The sequence below is a fragment of the Phycodurus eques genome, unplaced genomic scaffold, assembly GCF_024500275.1.
Source record: "Phycodurus eques isolate BA_2022a unplaced genomic scaffold, UOR_Pequ_1.1 contig_280, whole genome shotgun sequence".
Classification (NCBI taxonomy): domain Eukaryota; kingdom Metazoa; phylum Chordata; class Actinopteri; order Syngnathiformes; family Syngnathidae; genus Phycodurus; species Phycodurus eques.
Genome location: NW_026904277.1, coordinates 2,467 through 19,989, shown reverse-complemented (window position 1 = coordinate 19,989; position 17,523 = coordinate 2,467). Strand labels below are relative to the sequence as shown.

Genomic DNA, 17,523 nt, shown 5'->3' with positions numbered 1-17,523 from the left:
AGCCAGAGATTTTAGTGGGAAAGCATCCTTTTTGAAGTTATGAGTCAAAATAGAAAAACGTGTACAGCAGGCGCTGGGAAGCGTTTTTAAGCAATAAAAAACTGCAAATGTGTGTAAAACTCCAACCAAAGCTTTTGGATGAAAAAAACTGCCTGTAACTAGTATAAAGGGCAGAGTTCTACTCTAAATAGCCAGAGATTTTAGTGGGAAAGCATCCTTTTTGAAGTTATGAGTCAAAATAGAAAACGTGTACAGCAGGCGCTGGGAAGCGTTTTTAAGCAATAAAAAACTGCAAATGTGTGTAAAACTCCAACCAAAGCTTTTGGATGAAAAAAACTGCCTGTAACTAGTATAAAGGGCAGAGTTCTACTCTAAATAGCCAGAGATTTTAGTGGGAAAGCATCCTTTTTGAAGTTATGAGTCAAAATAGAAAAACGTGTACAGCAGGCGCTGGGAAGCGTTTTTAAGCAATAAAAAACTGCAAATGTGTGTAAAACTCCAACCAAAGCTTTTGGATGCAAAAAAACTGCCTGTAACTAGTATAAAGGGCAGAGTTCTACTCTAAATAGCCAGAGATTTTAGTGGGAAAGCATCCTTTTTGAAGTTATGAGTCAAAATAGAAAACGTGTACAGCAGGCGCTGGGAAGCGTTTTTAAGCAATAAAAAACTGCAAATGTGTGTAAAACTCCAACCAAAGCTTTTGGATGAAAAAAACTGCCTGTAACTAGTATAAAGGGCAGAGTTCTACTCTAAATAGCCAGAGATTTTAGTGGGAAAGCATCCTTTTTGAAGTTATGAGTCAAAATAGAAAAACGTGTACAGCAGGCGCTGGGAAGCGTTTTTAAGCAATAAAAAACTGCAAATGTGTGTAAAACTCCAACCAAAGCTTTTGGATGAAAAAAACTGCCTGTAACTAGTATAAAGGGCAGAGTTCTACTCTAAATAGCCAGAGATTTTAGTGGGAAAGCATCCTTTTTGAAGTTATGAGTCAAAATAGAAAACGTGTACAGCAGGCGCTGGGAAGCGTTTTTAAGCAATAAAAAACTGCAAATGTGTGTAAAACTCCAACCAAAGCTTTTGGATGAAAAAAACTGCCTGTAACTAGTATAAAGGGCAGAGTTCTACTCTAAATAGCCAGAGATTTTAGTGGGAAAGCATCCTTTTTGAAGTTATGAGTCAAAATAGAAAAAGTGTACAGCCAGGCGCTGGGAAGCGTTTTTAAGCAATAAAAAACTGCAAATGTGTGTAAAACTCCAACCAAAGCTTTTGGATGCAAAAAAACTGCCTGTAACTAGTATAAAGGGCAGAGTTCTACTCTAAATAGCCAGAGATTTTAGTGGGAAAGCATCCTTTTTGAAGTTATGAGTCAAAATAGAAAAAGTGTACAGCAGGCGCTGGGAAGCGTTTTTAAGCAATAAAAAACTGCAAATGTGTGTAAAACTCCAACCAAAGCTTTTGGATGAAAAAAACTGCCTGTAACTAGTATAAAGGGCAGAGTTCTACTCTAAATAGCCAGAGATTTTAGTGGGAAAGCATCCTTTTTGAAGTTATGAGTCAAAATAGAAAAACGTGTACAGCAGGCGCTGGGAAGCGTTTTTAAGCAATAAAAAACTGCAAATGTGTGTAAAACTCCAACCAAAGCTTTTGGATGAAAAAAACTGCCTGTAACTAGTATAAAGGGCAGAGTTCTACTCTAAATAGCCAGAGATTTTAGTGGGAAAGCATCCTTTTTGAAGTTATGAGTCAAAATAGAAAACGTGTACAGCAGGCGCTGGGAAGCGTTTTTAAGCAATAAAAAACTGCAAATGTGTGTAAAACTCCAACCAAAGCTTTTGGATGAAAAAAACTGCCTGTAACTAGTATAAAGGGCAGAGTTCTACTCTAAATAGCCAGAGATTTTAGTGGGAAAGCATCCTTTTTGAAGTTATGAGTCAAAATAGAAAAACGTGTACAGCAGGCGCTGGGAAGCGTTTTTAAGCAATAAAAAACTGCAAATGTGTGTAAAACTCCAACCAAAGCTTTTGGATGAAAAAAACTGCCTGTAACTAGTATAAAGGGCAGAGTTCTACTCTAAATAGCCAGAGATTTTAGTGGGAAAGCATCCTTTTTGAAGTTATGAGTCAAAATAGAAAACGTGTACAGCAGGCGCTGGGAAGCGTTTTTAAGCAATAAAAAACTGCAAATGTGTGTAAAACTCCAACCAAAGCTTTTGGATGAAAAAAACTGCCTGTAACTAGTATAAAGGGCAGAGTTCTACTCTAAATAGCCAGAGATTTTAGTGGGAAAGCATCCTTTTTGAAGTTATGAGTCAAAATAGAAAACGTGTACAGCAGGCGCTGGGAAGCGTTTTTAAGCAATAAAAAACTGCAAATGTGTGTAAAACTCCAACCAAAGCTTTTGGATGCAAAAAAACTGCCTGTAACTAGTATAAAGGGCAGAGTTCTACTCTAAATAGCCAGAGATTTTAGTGGGAAAGCATCCTTTTTGAAGTTATGAGTCAAAATAAAAAAAAGTGTACAGCAGGCGCTGGGAAGCGTTTTTAAGCAATAAAAAACTGCAAATGTGTGTAAAACTCCAACCAAAGCTTTTGGATGAAAAAAACTGCCTGTAACTAGTATAAAGGGCAGAGTTCTACTCTAAATAGCCAGAGATTTTAGTGGGAAAGCATCCTTTTTGAAGTTATGAGTCAAAATAGAAAACGTGTACAGCAGGCGCTGGGAAGCGTTTTTAAGCAATAAAAAACTGCAAATGTGTGTAAAACTCCAACCAAAGCTTTTGGATGAAAAAAACTGCCTGTAACTAGTATAAAGGGCAGAGTTCTACTCTAAATAGCCAGAGATTTTAGTGGGAAAGCATCCTTTTTGAAGTTATGAGTCAAAATAGAAAAACGTGTACAGCAGGCGCTGGGAAGCGTTTTTAAGCAATAAAAAACTGCAAATGTGTGTAAAACTCCAACCAAAGCTTTTGGATGAAAAAACTGCCTGTAACTAGTATAAAGGGCAGAGTTCTACTCTAAATAGCCAGAGATTTTAGTGGGAAAGCATCCTTTTTGAAGTTATGAGTCAAAATAGAAAACGTGTACAGCAGGCGCTGGGAAGCGTTTTTAAGCAATAAAAAACTGCAAATGTGTGTAAAACTCCAACCAAAGCTTTTGGATGCAAAAAAACTGCCTGTAACTAGTATAAAGGGCAGAGTTCTACTCTAAATAGCCAGAGATTTTAGTGGGAAAGCATCCTTTTTGAAGTTATGAGTCAAAATAGAAAACGTGTACAGCAGGCGCTGGGAAGCGTTTTTAAGCAATAAAAAACTGCAAATGTGTGTAAAACTCCAACCAAAGCTTTTGGATGAAAAAAACTGCCTGTAACTAGTATAAAGGGCAGAGTTCTACTCTAAATAGCCAGAGATTTTAGTGGGAAAGCATCCTTTTTGAAGTTATGAGTCAAAATAGAAAACGTGTACAGCAGGCGCTGGGAAGCGTTTTTAAGCAATAAAAAACTGCAAATGTGTGTAAAACTCCAACCAAAGCTTTTGGATGAAAAAAACTGCCTGTAACTAGTATAAAGGGCAGAGTTCTACTCTAAATAGCCAGAGATTTTAGTGGGAAAGCATCCTTTTTGAAGTTATGAGTCAAAATAGAAAAAGTGTACAGCAGGCGCTGGGAAGCGTTTTTAAGCAATAAAAAACTGCAAATGTGTGTAAAACTCCAACCAAAGCTTTTGGATGAAAAAAACTGCCTGTAACTAGTATAAAGGGCAGAGTTCTACTCTAAATAGCCAGAGATTTTAGTGGGAAAGCATCCTTTTTGAAGTTATGAGTCAAAATAGAAAACGTGTACAGCAGGCGCTGGGAAGCGTTTTTAAGCAATAAAAAACTGCAAATGTGTGTAAAACTCCAACCAAAGCTTTTGGATGAAAAAAACTGCCTGTAACTAGTATAAAGGGCAGAGTTCTACTCTAAATAGCCAGAGATTTTAGTGGGAAAGCATCCTTTTTGAAGTTATGAGTCAAAATAGAAAAACGTGTACAGCAGGCGCTGGGAAGCGTTTTTAAGCAATAAAAAACTGCAAATGTGTGTAAAACTCCAACCAAAGCTTTTGGATGAAAAAAACTGCCTGTAACTAGTATAAAGGGCAGAGTTCTACTCTAAATAGCCAGAGATTTTAGTGGGAAAGCATCCTTTTTGAAGTTATGAGTCAAAATAGAAAACGTGTACAGCAGGCGCTGGGAAGCGTTTTTAAGCAATAAAAAACTGCAAATGTGTGTAAAACTCCAACCAAAGCTTTTGGATGAAAAAAACTGCCTGTAACTAGTATAAAGGGCAGAGTTCTACTCTAAATAGCCAGAGATTTTAGTGGGAAAGCATCCTTTTTGAAGTTATGAGTCAAAATAGAAAAACGTGTACAGCAGGCGCTGGGAAGCGTTTTTAAGCAATAAAAAACTGCAAATGTGTGTAAAACTCCAACCAAAGCTTTTGGATGAAAAAAACTGCCTGTAACTAGTATAAAGGGCAGAGTTCTACTCTAAATAGCCAGAGATTTTAGTGGGAAAGCATCCTTTTTGAAGTTATGAGTCAAAATAGAAAACGTGTACAGCAGGCGCTGGGAAGCGTTTTTAAGCAATAAAAAACTGCAAATGTGTGTAAAACTCCAACCAAAGCTTTTGGATGCAAAAAAACTGCCTGTAACTAGTATAAAGGGCAGAGTTCTACTCTAAATAGCCAGAGATTTTAGTGGGAAAGCATCCTTTTTGAAGTTATGAGTCAAAATAGAAAACGTGTACAGCAGGCGCTGGGAAGCGTTTTTAAGCAATAAAAAACTGCAAATGTGTGTAAAACTCCAACAAAGCTTTTGTGGCTTACGGCCATACTACCCTGAGAATGCCCGATCTCGGAAACTAAGCAGGGGCGGGCCTGGTTAGTACTTGGATGGGAGACCGCCTGGGAATACCAGGTGCTGTAAGCTTTTTCACTTTAGATTCTCGTGGAATCGTTTTCTTATCGGTGGTTGACGGAAATTATAATGCAGTCATCCTGTCTCTTATGATTTATCGTCTCTTTATTAGGAGACAGAATCGTCACGTACCTATTTTAAACATCCCGTTTCTCCTTTTCCGACAGTAAAAATAAAATAAAATCTATACACACATATATCTATATATATGTATATATTTTAGTATCACGTGATACGTCACAATTTTATCACATCAGTGCTTTTAATTGAGAATTTACTTGGAAAGCATCCTTTGTGAAGTTAGGAGTGAAAATAAAAAAACTGTACAGCAGAGGGAGCTGTTAAGCATTTTTAAGCGATAAAAACTGCAAATGTGTGGAAAAACTCCAACCAAATCTTTGGGATTCAAACCACTGCCTGTAACTTGTATAAAGGGGAGAGTTCTACTCTAAAAAGCAAGAGACTTTACTGGGAAAGAATCCTTCGTGAAGTTATGAGTTACAAAAAAAAAAGTGAACAGCAGAGGGAGCTTGGAAGCATTTTTAAGCAATAAAAACAGAAAATGTGTTTTAAACTCCAACCAAAGCTTTGGGATTCAAACCACTGCCTGTAACAAGTATAAAGGCGAGAGTTCTACTCTAAAAAGCAAGAGACTTTACTGGGAAAGTATCCTTTGTGAAGTTATGAGTCAAAATAAAAAAAGTGTACAGTCGTCGCTGGGAAGCATTTTTAAGCAATAAAAACTGCATTTATGTGTAAAACTCCAACCAAATCTTTGGGATTCAAACCACTGCCTGTAACGAGTATAAAGGGGAGAGTTTGACTCTAAAAAGCAAGAGAATTTTCTGGGAAAGCATCCTTTGTGAAGTTATGATTTACAATAAAAAAAGTGTACAGCAGAGGGAGCTGTTAACTATTTTTAAGCAATAGAAATTGCAAATGTGTGTAAAACTCCAAACCAAACATTTGGGTTTCAAACCACTGCCTGTAACTAGTATAAAGGGGAGAGTTCTAGACTATAAAGCAAGAGACTTTACTGGGAAAGCATCCTTTGTGAAGTAATGAGTCAAAATAAAAAAAGTGTACAGCAGGCGCTGGGAAGCATTTTTTAGCAATAAAAACTGCAAATGTGTGTAAAACGTCAGCCAAAGTTTTGGGATTCAAACCACTGCCTGTAACAAGTATAAAGGGGAGAGTTTGACTCTGAAATTCAAGAAAATTTACTTGGAAAGCATCCTTTGTGAAGTTATGAGTCAAAAAAAAAAAAGTGTACAGCAGGCGCTGGGAAGCATTTTTAAGTGATATAAAACCTGCAAATGTGTGTAAAACTCCAACCAAAGGTTTGGGATTCAAAGCACTGCCTGTAACTTGTATAAAGGGGAGAGTTCTAGACTCTAAAGCAAGAGACTTTACTGGGAAAGCATCCTTTGTGAAGTTATGAGTTACAATAAAAATAGTGAACAGCAGAGGGAGCTAGGAAGCATTTTTAAGCAATAAAAACAGCAAACGTGTAAAACTCCAACCAAAGCTTTGGGATTTAAAACACTGCCTGTAACTAGTATAACGGGGAGAGTTATATTTTAAAAAACAAGAGACCTTACTGGGAAAGCATCCTTTGTGAAGTTATGAGTTACAATAAAAAAAGTGTACAGCAGAGGGAGCTGTTATGCATTTTTAAGCAATAAAAACTGCAAATGTGTGTAAAACTCCAACCAAACCTTTGGGATTCAAACCACTGCCTGTAACAAGTATAAAGGGGAGAGTTCTACTCTAAAAAGCAAGATACTTTACTGGGAAAGCATCCTTTGTGAAGTTATGATTTACAATAAAAAACGTGTACACCAGAGGGAGCTGTGAAGCATTTTTAAGCAATAAAAACTGCAAATGTGTGTAAAACTCCAACCAAAGCTTTGGGATTCAAACCACTGCCTGTAACTAGTATAAAGGGGAGAGTCCTTCTCTAAAAACCAAGATAATTTACTGGGAAAGCATCCTTTGTGAAGTTATGAGTCAAAATCAAAAAAGTGTACAGCAGAGGGAGCTGGGAAGCATTTTTAAGCAATAAAAACTGCAAATGTGTGTAAAACTCCAACCGAAACTTTGGGATTCAAACCACTGCCTGTAACAAGTATAAAGGGGAGAGTTTTACTCTGAAATGCAAGAGAATTTACTTGGAAAGCATCCTTTGTGAAGTTATGAGTTACAATAAAAAAAGTGTACAGCAGGCGCTGGGAAGCATTTTCAAGCAATAATAACTGCAAATGTGTGTAAAACTCCAACCAAAGCTTTGGGATTCAAACCACTGCCTGCAATTAATCTAAAGGGGACAGTTTTACTCTAAAAAGCAAGATAATTTACTGGGAAAGCATCCTTTGTGAAGTTATGAGTCAAAATAAAAAAATGTTCAGCAGAGGGAGCTGGGAAGCATTTTTAAGCAATAAAAACTGCAAATGTGTGTAAAACTCCAACCAAAGCTTTGGGATTCAAACCACTGCCTGTAACTAGTATAAAGGGGAGAGTTTTACTCGAAAAAGCAAGAGAATTTACTGGGAAAGCATCCTTCGTGAAGTTATGAGTTACAATAAAAAAAAGTGTACGGCAAACTGAGCTGGGAAGCATTTTCAAGCAATAAAAACTGCAAATATGTGTAAAACTCCAACCAAAGCTTTGGGATTCAAACCACTGCCTGTAACAAATGTAAAGGGGAGAGTTTTACTCTGAAATGCAAGAGAATTTACTTGGAAAGCATCCTTTGTGAAGTTATGAGTTACAATAAAAAAAGTGTACAGCAGGCGCTGGGAAGCATTTTTAAGCAAAAAAAACTGGAAATGTGTGTAAAACTCCAACCAAAGCTTTGGGATTCAAACCACTGCCTGTAACTAGTATTAAGGGGAGAGTTCTTCTCTAAAAACCAAGATAATTTACTGGGAAAGCATCCTTTGTAAAGTTATGAGTCAAAATCAAAAAAGTGTACAGCAGAGGGAGCTGGGAAGCATTTTTAAGCAATAAAAACTGCAAATGTGTGTAAAACTCCAACCAAAGCTTTGGGATTCAAACCACTGCCTGTAACTAGAATAAAGGGGAGAGTTTTACTCGAAAAAGCAAGATAATTTACTGGGAAAGCATCCTTTGTGAAGTTATGAGTTACAATAAAAAAAGTGTACAGCAGAGGGAGCTGGGAAGCATTTTTAAGCAATAAAAACTGCAAATGTGTGTAAAACTCCAACCAAAGCTTTGGGATTCAAACCACTGCCTGTAACTAGTATAAAGGGGAGAGTTTTACTCGAAAAAGCAAGAGAATTTACTGGGAAAGCATCCTTCGTGAAGTTATGAGTTACAATAAAAAAAAGTGTACAGCAAACTGAGCTGGGAAGCATTTTTAAGCAATAAAAACTGCAAATATGTGTAAAACTCCAACCAAAGCTTTGGGATTCAAACCACTGCCTGTAACAAGTGTAAAGGGGAGAGTTTTACTCTGAAATGCAAGAGAATTTACTTGGAAAGCATCCTTTATGAAGTTATGAGTTACAATAAAAAAAGTGTACAGCAGGCGCTGGGAAGCATTTTTAAGCAAAAAAAAAAACTGCAAATGTGTGTAAAACTCCAACCAAAGCTTTGGGATTCAAACCACTGCCTGTAACTAGTATAAAGGGGAGAGTTTTACTCGAAAAAGGAAGAGAATTTACTGGGAAAGCATCCTTCGTGAAGTTATGAGTTACAATAAAAAAAAGTGTACAGCAAACTGAGCTGGGAAGCATTTTTAAGCAAAAAAAACTGGAAATGTGTGTAAAACTCCAACCAAAGCTTTGGGATTCAAACCACTGCCTGTAACTAGTATTAAGGGGAGAGTTCTTCTCTAAAAACCAAGATAATTTACTGGGAAAGCATCCTTTGTAAAGTTATGAGTCAAAATCAAAAAAGTGTACAGCAGAGGGAGCTGGGAAGCATTTTTAAGCAATAAAAACTGCAAATGTGTGTAAAACTCCAACCAAAGCTTTGGGATTCAAACCACTGCCTGTAACTAGAATAAAGGGGAGAGTTTTACTCGAAAAAGCAAGATAATTTACTGGGAAAGCATCCTTTGTGAAGTTATGAGTTACAATAAAAAAAGTGTACAGCAGAGGGAGCTGGGAAGCATTTTTAAGCAATAAAAACTGCAAATGTGTGTAAAACTCCAACCAAAGCTTTGGGATTCAAACCACTGCCTGTAACTAGTATAAAGGGGAGAGTTTTACTCGAAAAAGCAAGAGAATTTACTGGGAAAGCATCCTTCGTGAAGTTATGAGTTACAATAAAAAAAAGTGTACAGCAAACTGAGCTGGGAAGCATTTTTAAGCAATAAAAACTGCAAATATGTGTAAAACTCCAACCAAAGCTTTGGGATTCAAACCACTGCCTGTAACAAGTGTAAAGGGGAGAGTTTTACTCTGAAATGCAAGAGAATTTACTTGGAAAGCATCCTTTATGAAGTTATGAGTTACAATAAAAAAAGTGTACAGCAGGCGCTGGGAAGCATTTTTAAGCAAAAAAAAAAACTGCAAATGTGTGTAAAACTCCAACCAAAGCTTTGGGATTCAAACCACTGCCTGTAACTAGTATAAAGGGGAGAGTTTTACTCGAAAAAGGAAGAGAATTTACTGGGAAAGCATCCTTCGTGAAGTTATGAGTTACAATAAAAAAAAGTGTACAGCAAACTGAGCTGGGAAGCATTTTTAAGCAATAAAAACTGCAAATATGTGTAAAACTCCAACCAAAGCTTTGGGATTCAAACCACTGCCTGTAACAAGTATAAAGGGGAGAGTTCTACTCTAAAAAGCAAGAGACTTTCCTGGGAAAGCATCGTTTGTGAAGTTATGAGTCAAAATAAAAAAAGTGTACAGCAGGCGCCGGGAAGCATTTTCAAGCGATAAAAGCTGCACGTGTGTAAAACTCCAACGAAAGATTTTGGATTCAAACCACTGCCTGTAACAAATATAAAGGGGAGAGTTCTACTCTAAAAAGCAAGATACTTTACTGGGAAAGCATCCTTTGTGAAGTTATGATTTACAATAAAAAACGTGTACACCAGAGGCAGCTGTGAAGCATTTTTAAGCAATAAAAACTGCAAATGTGTGTAAAACTCCAACCAAAGCTTTGGGATTCAAACCACTGCCTGTAACTAGTATAAAGGGGAGAGTCCTTCTCTAAAAACCAAGATAATTTACTGGGAAAGCATCCTTTGTGAAGTTATGAGTCAAAATCAAAAAAGTGTACAGCAGAGGGAGCTGGGAAGCATTTTTAAGCAATAAAAACTGCAAATGTGTGTAAAACTCCAACCGAAACTTTGGGATTCAAACCACTGCCTGTAACAAGTATAAAGGGGAGAGTTTTACTCTGAAATGCAAGAGAATTTACTTGGAAAGCATCCTTTGTGAAGTTATGAGTTACAATAAAAAAAGTGTACAGCAGGCGCTGGGAAGCATTTTCAAGCAATAATAACTGCAAATGTGTGTAAAACTCCAACCAAAGCTTTGGGATTCAAACCACTGCCTGCAATTAATCTAAAGGGGACAGTTTTACTCTAAAAAGCAAGATAATTTACTGGGAAAGCATCCTTTGTGAAGTTATGAGTCAAAATAAAAAAATGTTCAGCAGAGGGAGCTGGGAAGCATTTTTAAGCAATAAAAACTGCAAATGTGTGTAAAACTCCAACCAAAGCTTTGGGATTCAAACCACTGCCTGTAACTAGTATAAAGGGGAGAGTTTTACTCGAAAAAGCAAGAGAATTTACTGGGAAAGCATCCTTCGTGAAGTTATGAGTTACAATAAAAAAAAGTGTACAGCAAACTGAGCTGGGAAGCATTTTCAAGCAATAAAAACTGCAAATATGTGTAAAACTCCAACCAAAGCTTTGGGATTCAAACCACTGCCTGTAACAAATGTAAAGGGGATAGTTTTACTCTGAAATGCAAGAGAATTTACTTGGAAAGCATCCTTTGTGAAGTTATGAGTTACAATAAAAAAAGTGTACAGCAGGCGCTGGGAAGCATTTTTAAGCAAAAAAAACTGGAAATGTGTGTAAAACTCCAACCAAAGCTTTGGGATTCAAACCACTGCCTGTAACTAGTATTAAGGGGAGAGTTCTTCTCTAAAAACCAAGATAATTTACTGGGAAAGCATCCTTTGTGAAGTTATGAGTCAAAATCAAAAAAGTGTACAGCAGAGGGAGCTGGGAAGCATTTTTAAGCAATAAAAACTGCAAATGTGTGTAAAACTCCAACCAAAGCTTTGGGATTCAAACCACTGCCTGTAACTAGAATAAAGGGGAGAGTTTTACTCGAAAAAGCAAGATAATTTACTGGGAAAGCATCCTTTGTGAAGTTATGAGTTACAATCAAAAAAGTGTACAGCAGGCGCTAGGAAGCATTTTTAAGCAATAAAAACTGCAAATGTGTGTAAAACTCCAACCAAAGCTTTGGGATTCAAACCACTGCCTGTAACTAGTATAAAGGGGAGAGTTCTTCTCTAAAAACCAAGGTAATTTACTGGGAAAGCATCCTTTGTGAAGTTATGACTCAAAATAAAAAAAGTGTACAGCAGAGGGAGCTGGGAAGCATTTTTAAGCAATAAAAACTGCAAATGTGTGTAAAACTCCAACCGAAGCTTTGGGATTCAAACCAATGCCTGTAACAAGTATAAAGGGGAGAGTTTTACTCTGAAATGCAAGAGAATTTACTTGGAAAGCATCCTTTGTGAAGTTATGAGTTACAATAAAAAAAGTGTACAGCAGGCGCTGGGAAGCATTTTCAATTAATAAAAACTGCAAATGTGTGTAAAACTCCAACCAAAGCTTTGGGATTCAAACCACTGCCTGCAAGTAGTATAAAGGGGAGAGTTTTACTCGAAAAAGCAAGATAATTTACTGGGAAAGCATCCTTTTTGAAGTTATGAGTTACAATAAAAAAAGTGTACAGCAGAGGGAGCTGGGAAGCATTTTTAAGCAATAAAAACTGCAAATGTGTGTAAAACTCCAACCAAAGCTTTGGGATTCAAACCACTGCCTGCAAGTAGTATAAAGGGGAGAGTTTTACTCGAAAAAGCAAGATAATTTACTGGGAAAGCATCCTTTTAGAAGTTATGAGTTACAATAAAAAAAAGTGTACAGCAAACTGAGCTGGGAAGCATTTTTAAGCAATAAAAACTGCAAATATGTGTAAAACTCCAACCAAAGCTTTGGGATTCAAACCACTGCCTGTAACAAGTGTAAAGGGGAGAGTTTTACTCTGAAATGCAAGAGAATTTACTTGGAAAGCATCCTTTATGAAGTTATGAGTTACAATAAAAAAAGTGTACAGCAGGCGCTGGGAAGCATTTTTAAGCAAAAAAAAAACTGCAAATGTGTGTAAAACTCCAACCAAAGCTTTGGGATTCAAACCACTGCCTGTAACTAGTATAAAGGGGAGAGTTTTACTCGAAAAAGGAAGAGAATTTACTGGGAAAGCATCCTTCGTGAAGTTATGAGTTACAATAAAAAAAAGTGTACAGCAAACTGAGCTGGGAAGCATTTTTAAGCAATAAAAACTGCAAATATGTGTAAAACTCCAACCAAAGCTTTGGGATTCAAACCACTGCCTGTAACAAGTGTAAAGGGGAGAGTTTTACTCTGAAATGCAAGAGAATTTACTTGGAAAGCATCCTTTATGAAGTTATGAGTTACAATAAAAAAAGTGTACAGCAGGCGCTGGGAAGCATTTTTAAGCAAAAAAAAAACTGCAAATGTGTGTAAAACTCCAACCAAAGCTTTGGGATTCAAACCACTGCCTGTAACTAGTATAAAGGGGAGAGTTTTACTCGAAAAAGCAAGATAATTTACTGGGAAAGCATCCTTTGTGAAGTTATGAGTTACAATCAAAAAAGTGTACAGCAGGCGCTGGGAAGCATTTTTAAGCAATAAAAACTGCAAATGTGTGTAAAACTCCAACCAAAGCTTTGGGATTCAAACCACTGCCTGCAACTAATCTAAAGGGGACAGTTTTACTCTAAAAAGCAAGAGAATTTACTGGGAAAGCATCCTTTGTGAAGTTATGAGTCAAAATAAAAAAAGTGTACAGCAGAGGGAGCTGGGAAGCATTTTTAAGCAATAAAAACTGCAAATGTATGTAAAACTCCAACCGAAGCTTTGGGATTCAAACCACTGCCTGTAACAAGTATAAAGGGGAGTGTTTTACTCTGAAATGCAAGAGAATTTACTTGGAAAGCATCCTTTGTGAAGTTATGAGTTACAATAAAAAAAGTGTACAGCAGGCGCTGGGAAGCATTTTCAATTAATAAAAACTGCAAATGTGTGTAAAACTCCAACCAAAGCTTTGGGATTCAAACCACTGCCTGCAACTAATCTAAAGGGGACAGTTTTACTCTAAAAAGCAAGAGAATTTACTGGGAAAGCATCCTTTGTGAAGTTTATGAGTCAAAATAAAAAAATGTACAGCAGAGGGAGCTGGGAAGCGTTTTTAAGCAATAAAAACTGCAAATGTGTGTAAAACTCCAACCAAAGCTTTGGGATTCAAACCACTGCCTGTAACTAGTATAAAGGGGAGAGTTTTACTCGAAAAAGCAAGAGAATTTACTGGGAAAGCATCCTTAGTGAAGTTATGAGTTACAATAAAAAAAAGTGTTCAGCACACTGAGCTGGGAAGCATTTTTAAGCAATAAAAACTGCAAATGTGTGTAAAACTCCAACCAAAGCTTTGGGATTCAAACCACTGCCTGTAACAAGTATAAAGGGGAGAGTTTTACTCTGAAATGCAAGAGAATTTACTTGGAAAGCATCCTTTGTGAAGTTATGAGTTACAATAAAAAAAAGTGTACAGCATGCGCTGGGAAGCATTTTCAAGCAATAAAAACTGCAAATGTGTGTAAAACTCCAACCAAAGCTTTGGGATTCAAACCACTGCCTGCAACTAGTATAAAGGGGAGAGTTTTACTCGAAAAAGCAAGATAATTTACTGGGAAAGCATCCTTTTTGAAGTTATGAGTTACAATAAAAAAAGTGTACAGCAGAGGGAGCTGGGAAGCATTTTTAAGCAATAAAAACTGCAAATGTGTGTAAAACTCCAACCAAAGCTTTGGGATTCAAACCACTGCCTGTAACTAGTATAAAGGGGAGAGTTTTACTCGAAAAAGCAAGAGAATTTACTGGGAAAGCATCCTTCGTGAAGTTATGAGTTACAATAAAAAAAAGTGTACAGCAAACTGAGCTGGGAAGCATTTTTAAGCAATAAAAACTGCAAATATGTGTAAAACTCCAACCAAAGCTTTGGGATTCAAACCACTGCCTGTAACAAGTGTAAAGGGGAGAGTTTTACTCTGAAATGCAAGAGAATTTACTTGGAAAGCATCCTTTATGAAGTTATGAGTTACAATAAAAAAAGTGTACAGCAGGCGCTGGGAAGCATTTTTAAGCAAAAAAAAAACTGCAAATGTGTGTAAAACTCCAACCAAAGCTTTGGGATTCAAACCACTGCCTGTAACTAGTATAAAGGGGAGAGTTTTACTCGAAAAAGGAAGAGAATTTACTGGGAAAGCATCCTTCGTGAAGTTATGAGTTACAATAAAAAAAAGTGTACAGCAAACTGAGCTGGGAAGCATTTTTAAGCAATAAAAACTGCAAATATGTGTAAAACTCCAACCAAAGCTTTGGGATTCAAACCACTGCCTGTAACAAGTATAAAGGGGAGAGTTCTACTCTAAAAAGCAAGAGACTTTCCTGGGAAAGCATCGTTTGTGAAGTTATGAGTCAAAATAAAAAAAGTGTACAGCAGGCGCCGGGAAGCATTTTCAAGCGATAAAAGCTGCACGTGTGTAAAACTCCAACGAAAGATTTTGGATTCAAACCACTGCCTGTAACAAATATAAAGGGGAGAGTTCTACTCTAAAAAGCAAGATACTTTACTGGGAAAGCATCCTTTGTGAAGTTATGATTTACAATAAAAAACGTGTACACCAGAGGCAGCTGTGAAGCATTTTTAAGCAATAAAAACTGCAAATGTGTGTAAAACTCCAACCAAAGCTTTGGGATTCAAACCACTGCCTGTAACTAGTATAAAGGGGAGAGTCCTTCTCTAAAAACCAAGATAATTTACTGGGAAAGCATCCTTTGTGAAGTTATGAGTCAAAATCAAAAAAGTGTACAGCAGAGGGAGCTGGGAAGCATTTTTAAGCAATAAAAACTGCAAATGTGTGTAAAACTCCAACCGAAACTTTGGGATTCAAACCACTGCCTGTAACAAGTATAAAGGGGAGAGTTTTACTCTGAAATGCAAGAGAATTTACTTGGAAAGCATCCTTTGTGAAGTTATGAGTTACAATAAAAAAAGTGTACAGCAGGCGCTGGGAAGCATTTTCAAGCAATAATAACTGCAAATGTGTGTAAAACTCCAACCAAAGCTTTGGGATTCAAACCACTGCCTGCAATTAATCTAAAGGGGACAGTTTTACTCTAAAAAGCAAGATAATTTACTGGGAAAGCATCCTTTGTGAAGTTATGAGTCAAAATAAAAAAATGTTCAGCAGAGGGAGCTGGGAAGCATTTTTAAGCAATAAAAACTGCAAATGTGTGTAAAACTCCAACCAAAGCTTTGGGATTCAAACCACTGCCTGTAACTAGTATAAAGGGGAGAGTTTTACTCGAAAAAGCAAGAGAATTTACTGGGAAAGCATCCTTCGTGAAGTTATGAGTTACAATAAAAAAAAGTGTACAGCAAACTGAGCTGGGAAGCATTTTCAAGCAATAAAAACTGCAAATATGTGTAAAACTCCAACCAAAGCTTTGGGATTCAAACCACTGCCTGTAACAAATGTAAAGGGGATAGTTTTACTCTGAAATGCAAGAGAATTTACTTGGAAAGCATCCTTTGTGAAGTTATGAGTTACAATAAAAAAAGTGTACAGCAGGCGCTGGGAAGCATTTTTAAGCAAAAAAAACTGGAAATGTGTGTAAAACTCCAACCAAAGCTTTGGGATTCAAACCACTGCCTGTAACTAGTATTAAGGGGAGAGTTCTTCTCTAAAAACCAAGATAATTTACTGGGAAAGCATCCTTTGTGAAGTTATGAGTCAAAATCAAAAAAGTGTACAGCAGAGGGAGCTGGGAAGCATTTTTAAGCAATAAAAACTGCAAATGTGTGTAAAACTCCAACCAAAGCTTTGGGATTCAAACCACTGCCTGTAACTAGAATAAAGGGGAGAGTTTTACTCGAAAAAGCAAGATAATTTACTGGGAAAGCATCCTTTGTGAAGTTATGAGTTACAATCAAAAAAGTGTACAGCAGGCGCTAGGAAGCATTTTTAAGCAATAAAAACTGCAAATGTGTGTAAAACTCCAACCAAAGCTTTGGGATTCAAACCACTGCCTGTAACTAGTATAAAGGGGAGAGTTCTTCTCTAAAAACCAAGGTAATTTACTGGGAAAGCATCCTTTGTGAAGTTATGACTCAAAATAAAAAAAGTGTACAGCAGAGGGAGCTGGGAAGCATTTTTAAGCAATAAAAACTGCAAATGTGTGTAAAACTCCAACCGAAGCTTTGGGATTCAAACCAATGCCTGTAACAAGTATAAAGGGGAGAGTTTTACTCTGAAATGCAAGAGAATTTACTTGGAAAGCATCCTTTGTGAAGTTATGAGTTACAATAAAAAAAGTGTACAGCAGGCGCTGGGAAGCATTTTCAATTAATAAAAACTGCAAATGTGTGTAAAACTCCAACCAAAGCTTTGGGATTCAAACCACTGCCTGCAAGTAGTATAAAGGGGAGAGTTTTACTCGAAAAAGCAAGATAATTTACTGGGAAAGCATCCTTTTTGAAGTTATGAGTTACAATAAAAAAAGTGTACAGCAGAGGGAGCTGGGAAGCATTTTTAAGCAATAAAAACTGCAAATGTGTGTAAAACTCCAACCAAAGCTTTGGGATTCAAACCACTGCCTGCAAGTAGTATAAAGGGGAGAGTTTTACTCGAAAAAGCAAGATAATTTACTGGGAAAGCATCCTTTTAGAAGTTATGAGTTACAATAAAAAAAAGTGTACAGCAAACTGAGCTGGGAAGCATTTTTAAGCAATAAAAACTGCAAATATGTGTAAAACTCCAACCAAAGCTTTGGGATTCAAACCACTGCCTGTAACAAGTGTAAAGGGGAGAGTTTTACTCTGAAATGCAAGAGAATTTACTTGGAAAGCATCCTTTATGAAGTTATGAGTTACAATAAAAAAAGTGTACAGCAGGCGCTGGGAAGCATTTTTAAGCAAAAAAAAAACTGCAAATGTGTGTAAAACTCCAACCAAAGCTTTGGGATTCAAACCACTGCCTGTAACTAGTATAAAGGGGAGAGTTTTACTCGAAAAAGGAAGAGAATTTACTGGGAAAGCATCCTTCGTGAAGTTATGAGTTACAATAAAAAAAAGTGTACAGCAAACTGAGCTGGGAAGCATTTTTAAGCAATAAAAACTGCAAATATGTGTAAAACTCCAACCAAAGCTTTGGGATTCAAACCACTGCCTGTAACAAGTGTAAAGGGGAGAGTTTTACTCTGAAATGCAAGAGAA

General features: G+C 36.9%; 1 pseudogene; it reads left to right on the top strand.

The window, feature by feature from the left end:
- Window positions 1-4,851: 4,851 nt before the first annotated feature.
- LOC133398698 (5S ribosomal RNA) lies at window positions 4,852-4,960 on the top strand (annotated as a pseudogene).
- Window positions 4,961-17,523: the final 12,563 nt, after the last annotated feature.